General features: G+C 40.8%; 1 pseudogene; it reads left to right on the top strand.

Moving 5' to 3' along the window:
- The first annotated feature begins 223 nt into the window (after positions 1 to 223).
- On the top strand, positions 224 to 339 carry LOC132045766 (5S ribosomal RNA; annotated as a pseudogene).
- The last annotated feature ends 9,812 nt before the right edge of the window (positions 340 to 10,151 follow it).

Below are 10,151 nucleotides of genomic sequence, written 5' to 3'. Positions count from 1 at the left end.
AAAGGTGGTGGCGAGGATTTATAAATAACGGCGGTCGGGGTGTGTTCATCGTCATCGAGAATTTGGAAGTCTAGAACGAAAGGTAACCATATCCACGAGGTGAAAAGCGGATACCGAGAGCCAAAGGAGGGGTAAAACAAGTAATTATGCTATAAGAGCGCTTCGAAGTCCGTTAAGACTTCGACCTACTCCGGATCACGTGACGGAGGTCATGCGGTGAGGTGGATGCGATCATACCAACACTAACGCACCGGATCCCATCAGAACTCCGAAGTTAAGCGTGCTTGGGCGAGAGTAGTACTAGGATGGGTGACCCCCTGGGAAGTATGCAAGAAACCCCAAAGATTTAGTCATAAGAGATAAATGAAAAGCTAGGATAGTCTGAATGAAATTAGAGTATACGGAATGGTTGGGGACCATGAAAGGCCACACAAAGACGCGACGAGACTAGACTAGAGAGAGAGACGAGAAAGTACGCCACGGCTGCGGAATTAGGATAGGCTTGAATAGCGTTTGGAGGCGTTTTGTGGGCTAGTTGGTAATAATTATATGTATATATATGAATGAGTACGATATTTTGTTTGTGATTGCATCAGTGGACACATGCGTCCGGCCTTTCGGTGCTACGATAAGGAAGACCCCAAATTGAATAAGGATACTGAACTCCGAATAACAACAAAGGTAAATGGTACGAGTGCTACGAGATGAGGTGCTATTATTTTCACCATAGATTAAGATTGGAAATTTTAACACAACAATATTGGGAGAGGAAAGTGTGGGTAAGTGGAAGACAAAGAGGCCAAAATATCGGAAAAAGGTAAGAAACCCTGGTAAGGAAGCCCGAGAGAAATTATTGGCAAGGTACGAGATTATTTGAATAAGAATTCGAAGATAGGTATATGAAAAGGATAAGGAGCGGTCATATGGAGCAAAACAAGAATGTGTGAGGTTCGAGAACCAATTTCAAAAGAAAATGGGACTAAAGAAATAGTGACTACGACAAGGAATGTGAAGTAAGAAAAAGAACGATAAAGCCTTGTGACGATGACGGGAGATTTGGCATATAAAGGGACAATATGCGGTCGCATTAATGTGATTACCTCGGACGTAAAAGTGTTCTCCTGAAAGGATGATCTAGGAATGAAACAGATTTGTGAGCTTAAAGTGAAAATTTCGTAAACTTCAGAGTCGATGCCACAAATGGCAAAATCGGAAAAGTGTTCGAGGAGGAAGGAACCCAAGGAAGGACAAGGATACTAGCTTGGTATGGTGGGTTAGAAAACCCATGATACGGAATAAGGATTCACGTAAAGACCGAGAAGATTGATTATAAAGGAAAATACGGTAGAAGATAAGGAATGGGCATGAAGAGAAGGATAACTAGAAGAGGGACCCCCCCCAAAGTGTTATAAGATCCCATAAGGGCAGCTGAACATTCGAGGACGAATGTTTTAAAGGGGGGGAGGATGTTATGTCCCGTATTTTTGAACGTCGGATTATTTGTAAGCTGAGGTGGGGCCCACACGTTAAGATTTTTTTTTTGGAACATGTGACAAGTTATATGAATCACATATGTAAAGTTAAACACAACTCATGAAGGACCCTTGGGCCAAATCAAAGTGGAAGCCCTCCAAACGAATATTTTTAAGAAAACGTTTTCGGGTGACCTGACTTTGAGGGGCAAAAACGGTATTATAAGTTTGGAATTTGGGAAAATACCAAGAAATAGAAGTTGTAGATAATTGAATTAGCTTTCCAACCATAGGTCGTGGGTTCCCAGGTGACGTCGGTACAAGGAGATATGAACGTTTTAAGGTCGAAAGGTCAGTGGGCTAGGCCCAACTCGGGGCCAACCGGGTTGGGCCCAAAAAAAAAAAATAAGAGAAAAATGAGGCCCAAGTGAGGAGGTGGCCGGCCATGGTCCTTAATAAAGGACCCAAGTCCATTTAAATTAGTCATGTGATAAATGTATAAAAGACCATTTAGTCAATATTTATCACTTAGAAGCTTCAAGACAAATTGACAAGGAGAAAAACAAAAGAAACAAGAGCAAAGGAGAAGGCCATTCGGCCATAACTCCAAATTTTTGCTCCTTTGAAATCTTCTCCCAAAAATTATTTTCTTGTGGTATTCCTACTAATTCAAAGGTCCTCTACAACTTGGTGTAATTATTTTGGAAGGAAGGGCACTTGTTTCACCAATTTAGCACCTTGGACAAGTGAAGAAGATAGGAGGAAAAGGTAAGAATTAATTCCTTTTTCTTATGTTATGAAGGTTTGTTTATGTTGTAGTATGTAGAAATGAGTAGAATTTATGGAAATATGGAAGTTTGCAAAGTGGGTGTGTATATGGGTATATGGCCGTGAATATGTATTGATGCATAGGCAATATGAGTTGAATTTTATGTAGTATTCTAGTTGTGTTGTTGAAACTTTGTGATGGAAATGGAAGAAAATGGTTTATGATGGCATGAAAAATGGTTGAAAATGATTATAGGAACTTATGTGATTTCAATGTAGTTTCTATGTAATTATGGAAGTGGAGTTCTAAACGAGAATTATTATGTTAGTTGGTGAATTTGGAGGGATGCAAGTCCATATTGGCATGAAAGATTGGTTGGTAAGTTGTTATAGGGAATTTTGTGATTTTATGGAAGATTTATGTAATGATGAAAATGAAATTGTTAAGGTGTGAATTATGATTATTGTTAATGAAGTTGGAGGATAAAAATGTGTTATGGATATTTATGTCGAAGATTAGAGATTTCGGATGAATTATGGTTTTGGTGGAATTTTTGTATGTTTTGTAAATATTTTGTAGAATGATATGAAATGCTTCCGAATTGTATTTGAATGATCTTTAATTAAAATATAAACATGGAAATATTGATATTGATTTGAAGGTGCAAAGTTGGATTGGAAGTTGTTGGACTATTCAGAAAAGAAGACAATTTATCTTAGAATGCGTTTCAAATCGAATGTTGATGTTATTGGTATTGTTGTTGGTATGGTTGTTGATATTTGAGCCGAGTTAAATCTCGGGGATGTTGTATATATAGGGGAGATGCTGCCCAAATTTTTGTAGACAAGTATTGATTAAGATTGAATTCTTAAGGCCTTACGATTAATATTTGGTAAATGTGACCAATTGTAGATTTTGGACGAAACGGGATTTGAATGTGGAGAAGCGTAAGGAGCGAATAAGGTATGTAAAGCTTCACCTTTTGTTCTCTTGGCATGTCTTAGGCATAATAGGTTTGGATATGAGCCTCGGGGCGACTCTACTCCTAGGAATCCGAGCTTAGATTTGACCCTTTTTCATTCAATAGAATTGAATTAGATACTTTATGTTTTGTTGGAAAAATAGCTTAAACATTTATAACTCTCACAAATGGAACCGAATTACCTTGAGATTTTCATAGGTGGCTCCATAAAGCCTAATGTTTGTAATTTTACGTACGCCACCTCGACTTGACCCAAAGTGGGCCCCCTATTTCCGAGATCTTTCTACGTTGACCTAATTGGCTTATTTTGAGTGATATGTAAGAACGACTTTTGACTAAGGTTCCGATTAATAAAAAGTGATCATTTTGACTACTCCATTGAGTTCCATGATATATTTTGCCATGTACAAACGATCCCAAAGGTTTTGTCTTTGACATCATTCGTTGCAACTCGAAAGGTATGACCTATGGCTATTGTCGACTTCCTTTAAATGATCTATCGTCTGGATTGTTCTTTCGAGTCTTGGCAAACATTGTATATTTTATGTTGCATGTGGTTTCTCACTACTCGCTCGTGCGAGCTGTTATTACATCTTTCCCGCGCCCGGGCCAGGGCATGTATTCGTGCAATTCCACTGCATTATTCACCGCGTCCCTCACTAGAGGGCCGGGGCATGTTATATATATATATATATATATATGATGATGATGATGTGATGACGGGGAGGTGGCCAGGATGGCATATGATGATTCCCTTCACCGCGTCCCTCACTAGAGGGCCGGGGCATGTTGCATGTGCATAAATATATGATGATTTTACTTACCGCGTCCCTCATTAGAGGGCCGGGGCCTGTTGTGTACGCATATGTTCATGATGATTTCTTTATTTATGTTACTCAGTCCATTAGTGCTTTTGAAACGCATGATTTACATTCGAGGTAAGCTTATGAGATCCGATTCTTGTACTACCATTTCGTCCTCTTTATTTCCGTATGGTTCGATTCTTGTATCTCGCTTTACATACTCGTACATATTCGCATCGACCCCTTTCTTCGGGGGCTGCGTTTCATGCCGCGCGCGGTACACCCAGATGAGTTGAAGACATTAGCGAGAAGATGTTCCGGCGGGATTGGTGAGCTCCGTTGCTCGGAGTCTTTGCCAAGTCAAAGTATTATGTTATAGTATCATGTTCTGTGTTAGAGACTTTGCGAACAGTGTTGTGGGTATAGGATGTCGGTTATGTAAGTGGCTATGTAAGCCGATGAATTATCATGCATTGTATTATAAGTGCTATATGTCTTTATGTGTTACAAGTTTTCATTGATTCGGGAAAGGAAAAAAAAATGTATACTATTTTCCGAAAAATTTTCATTATGTAATTGTGTCATGACTTGATAGTAAGCGTGATCATGAGTACTATGTGAGTCAGCGGGTTCGCTCGGCTCTAAATAAGGGTCGGGTGCCCATCACACCCTAACGGAAATTAGGGTGTGACAAAGACATGCCAAAGGAAAGAAGGATAAGCCTTACATACCTTGTCTGCGTCTTACTAATCCGAATTAAGTCTTTGGCTTCGCAAGATCTACAACAATATTCATATACACCAAACATTAGCCATAACACTTAAGAGTCCAATTCTAAACCAACACTTCAAATTATACCATTTCATATTCTGCCGAAAATATCAGCAAAGATCTCCTATTTATGTGCCTAGCCCGAATTCTTAGTTCAATAGCCAACAACACAACAATAACAATACCAACTTCAATCATCATGTTTCCAATTCCAAAATATTCCATAAACAGCCCACACGCTGTTTTCTAACTTTCGCAGCTAATTAACTCAGTATACAATTATTTAATCACACTTCTCCGCAAATAAACTGGTATTAACACAATTAGAAAGAGATTCATACCTTTCTCTCTTTAATAATGCCGGATCTTCTCTTTTTCACGCTAATTTTTTTTCCACCACACACCGCCATACGATTCTGCAGCGAAAACTATACGCTATCCGGACTGAAATTTGGGGATTATACCTGGTTTGGGCCAAAATTTGGTGTGGAAGGGTTGGGGGAATTTTTCCAGATTTTTGGAGAGATTTTTGGGGTGCTTGGTCTGAAAATAAGGGGATTTAACCCTTTATATAACGTTCTGGGTTCTGCCCAGAACCGACCTAAATCCTCCGCGCGATCGCGCCCCGCCTGGCGCGTTCGCGCAGTCTAAATTTTACGACAGGATGTTCGTTCAAAGAAACGATCATAACTTTTGATCCAGATATCGTGTGAGGGCCTACGACCTATGGATGGAAATCTAATTCAATTATCTACAACTTTCATTCTTGGTGAATTTCCAAATTCCAAGCTTTTAATACCTTTATTTCCCCTCGAAGTCAGATCACCCGAAAAAGTTTTCTTAAATCGTTCTTTTGGAGGGCCTACACTCATTTTTGGCTTATGGGTCCTTCTTAGGACTTGCTCAACTTTCCATATACCATTCATATGTCTCATCATATGTTCTTCATAAAACTCCGACATGTGGGTCCCGCTTAGTGGCGTAAGGGCCTTTTGAAATAACATATGAACTAATTTACACCATACGGTCTCCAAATGTCATATGTATGTTATTATTACCTTCTTATAACACAACCTTCATTCCAAACTTGATTCTCAAATTTTTGCTCAGAGCGTTCGCGCCACGTGGGGGCGCGTTCGCGCTGTGTCGGCCCTTTGGCCTTCTGCGCGTTCGCGCCACTTGCTGGCGCGTTAGCGCAGACCATTTTCTTGGCTTGCCCATCCAACTTGTAACGTTCATATCTCCTTACTCCGATGTCCGATCGAGGAGCCGCTTGTTCCGTTGGAAACCAGACTACCCGAACTTCACTTTAAACTTTTGTTTTACTTGAAAACTCTTAATATACTAGAATATATCATTTATTCCATTTAGACCAAAATTTTCGTACCAGACCTTGCCTACCTTTCTTTCAAAGCCTCGGAAGCTTAACCTCCTTAACCCTGGCGTAACTTTACTCTTCCTTTGGCCCATACTAAGCCGTCTACAATTTTGGTAACACGAAATTTTTTATTTTTTTTTTCCGGGGTGTAACATTATCGTCCTCAGTTCAGTAGACCAGTTCAGGCAGCGAGACTTCGACAAGTTGTTCTTTGTGTCGTGGTGCTCATGGTTTGAGGCACGATTCTCAGAGTTCTTATTCCCGATCTGAAGGTCGAGATGATCATTCCGATTATTATAGTTTTGCTCATCATCCTATGGTATGTTAGGGATGTTTTTAGTATGGTGATTTAGGGCATTTTTCCAGGGAGTGCCCTAGACTTAGATAGGGTGGGCTACCCTCAGGCTCTCAGATTTCTACACCTAGGTCACTGGCACAGCTGGCTAGAGGTAGTGCACAGAATGGCAAAGGTGGTTCTTAGACTGGTAGAGGTGGTGGTCGTGGAGGTTCTCAGGTCGAGGGTGGACGTGCTCTGTGCTATGCATTTCTAGGTAGACCAAAGGCAGAGGCTTATGATGCGGTCATTTCAGGTACTATTTTGGTTTGTCGTTGATCGGCGATAGCATTATCTGATCCAGGCTCTACATACTCTTATGTGTCTACTTATTTCGCTTTGAGTTTGGATATGCTATGTGAATCGCTTGATTTTACGTCACGACCCAACCCCGTAGGCCGTGACTAATGTCCGAATTGGACATTCGTACGCACTTAACACTCAGAATTGGCATACTACCACGCATAATTATACATAATCACATATGGTCTCGACTGCGCGAGAATAGCAAACATATGTCATATTGTACAGAATCTCGTAATATACACAAAGGCGAGCCAACTAGGCTGCCGCGGTGGGTGGACCGCCCAAAAACACATAACACACACACATATAGCTGTACAGACGTAACCATACCCACGTACGTGTCCACGTACCCCAAACGGAAGTAAAAAATCATATGACGGGACGGGGCCCCGTCGTACCCCCGAATAAATATGTACATATGCATCGGAAAAGTGTATATATACCAAATATAGGCTCCGGACGAAGGAGCGCTCTCAAAACGCTGAGTAGATGCCCTAGGCGGGTGGATCCTCAAACTGAACGTCGGTACCTGCGGGCATGAAACGCAGCCCCCGAAGGAAGGGGGTCAGTACGGAATATGTACTGAGTATGTAAAGCAGGAATACAGAATCATGATAGCAAAGTACAAAAGTAGATATGATATGCAAAATATTAAAATATTTGGTTAAAAATATAATTCATGCATAGGTTCTTAGAACGGTGGTCGCCCGCCTGTCGTTGGCGCCACGCCACAGCATCACACCAGAAGATTTCATATCTCCGTACCCCGACAAATCCCCGCAACACATCATAGCCAGCCGTAACGCCATAACACAGCATCACACGAAACGGAACCCGGCCCTCTGGAGAGGAGCTCGGTGAACCGTAACACAGCATCACACCGGAATGTACATCATAATGCGCACGAAGCATAACCGGCCCGGGATCCGGTGAACGAGATGATGACCATAAGCACGAGCAGAGTCGTGAGCAACCATATGCATAAAATCATATTCATAACTCATTAAACCAATAAGAAATCCATAGGCGAAAGTAAAAGAGAAAACGGCACTAAGTTTCTTCAAAGACCATTGAGGACGAGCATAAAGCCGTGGCCCCACGAACGGGTGCCGGCCCCCATCCGAGCCCGACTACGGTAGTTAGGGAAAGTTATGCCTTATGAGCTTACCTATTATGTTTTGGGGCGTTCCGAGCTCGTATGCAAAAGTTACGGACGTTTGAAGTTCGGGACCCTTTTGTAGTCAAAGTCTTTGTAAAACCTTTGAAATTCAATCTTTTGAAAACATGAAAGTCTTATTTTGGTCCCATCAAAGAGTAGATTTTTAAGGAACGAACAAAGTACATACCTAAGCTCGGATTCTAAGAGTGGAATTACCCTCAAGGCTCGGGTCATAGCCTAGTATCACTAAGACATGCCAAGAAGAGAAAGCGATGCCTTACATACCTTATCCGCTCGCAAGTTAAGTCAACCTTCAAGCTTCGGGTACGCCAAGATCTACATAACGCCAAATACATTAACATTAGCCATACGCCTTTATGAATTCAATTCCAGACGAACGCTAAGTGCCTTAAATTTGGGCAAGACTTCCCTTGTAAATACACCAACCCGAGATTTATACTCGGCCAAATTCAACAACAACCAAGCCAACAACCAAACTACAATATCAATTTACAATATATATTCCAACACATTTCAATTATGTTCAATTCAACTTCATGTATCCAAACTATCATCAATGCTTACATATGCAAATAATAATCCGAGGCCATTCAAATACGTCGTAAGAACATCCCAAGGGGTCCATATAATGTCCAAACGACTCAAACAACAAGTCAACTTACCCGAAATCCATCAACTACATTAGGGACATCAACAACATATTTTCTTCCTTCACAATTCACAAATTACACCAACAAACCATGCTTAAACAACCTTATTCTTAAAAGTTCAAGAAACTACATTACGTCATATTAATCTTAAAATCAGCCACACACAATTTTGCTTCAACTAGGGATCATTAACCATCATTTTTATATCATATAACGCATGACGACAATAGCCTAAACACCATATAACATCAGCTCACCATGGCTGCCCCAAAACTGTCCATACACGGCCAGCCCCCCACAAGTAGAATTTCATGAGTTTCATTCATTTTCTACACTCCACAACAACATACAAACATGCTAAATACAATGAATTCATGATTCCTAATCATACACACACTATACACGGCCAAGTGCCCTCACCCACGGTCCAACTTCAACATCTTATTCTCATGATTTTTATTCATTTCAACACATTACAACAACACACAACAAGCTAGATAGAATTGTTTCATCACTCCTAACATACCACACATATGCACGGCTACACACACATATACACACGGTCACATTGCACATCCACATATTCATAGCTTCCATCATTTCCACACTTCACAACACCTACAAACCATCCATAATATATGAAATTAAGAATGGAATCTTACCTCTTTCTCTTCACTTCCTCACCACGGCTAAGCCTCAACTTTGCATGAAGAGTGCTTTGCAAGCTTCAACAATCACTCTATGTTGTTCCTTACCTTCTAATGAGTTGAGTTGCTAGAGAAAACTACTTGTTTTCCTCACTTTTTTTCTTGGTGATGCTCGGCTAGAGGGCAGCCGAATGGTTGCTTCTCTCTTTCTCTCAAAGCTTCTTTTTTGCTCTTCCTTTTTCTTTCTTTCTCTTGAAGCTTCTATTAATACACATAATGATCACATGGAAAATTAATAAAATTAGGGCCTTGGGCCAAGGCTTGGCCGGCCACCCCCTCACTTTGGGCCAACTTTGCTCTTCTTTTATTCTTTTGGCCTAATTGGTCGTGGCCTCGTCTTGAAATTCCGAAATTAATTTCCGAAGTTCCTGATTTTTGCCCCTCGCCTTTCCCGCTATTTCCACATTAATAGGTCATGAAAAACACACACCTATGAAATAAAGTCAACATAGCCTTATTCCTTTCAAGCCTAGTTTATTTCGAATTTTTCCGAATAGGCAAAAACTCGGGATATAACAATTTCCCTATTAGTGTGTCTACTCCTATTGGGGATTCTGTAGTGGTGGATCGAGTGTGTCACACCCCAACCTTGATCAGGGTGTGATGGGCACCCGACCCCATATCTGGAGCCGAGCGAACCCTCTGACTCTTATTACATAGATAAATTCCTGTATCAATTGAAAATAGAATACATAGTGAACTCAAATTTTTTTTTCTTCTAGTAAAGTCTATCATCACGTGGGATCCGTGACATGTAACATAATAACATATTAATCGGCGAAACCGTCTACAAAGCTGC

Source organism: Lycium ferocissimum, unplaced genomic scaffold, assembly GCF_029784015.1.
Source record: "Lycium ferocissimum isolate CSIRO_LF1 unplaced genomic scaffold, AGI_CSIRO_Lferr_CH_V1 ctg7878, whole genome shotgun sequence".
Lineage (NCBI taxonomy): Eukaryota > Viridiplantae > Streptophyta > Magnoliopsida > Solanales > Solanaceae > Lycium > Lycium ferocissimum.
The sequence above is the reverse complement of the archived record's forward strand: the minus strand, read 5'-3'. Positions and strand labels throughout refer to the sequence as shown.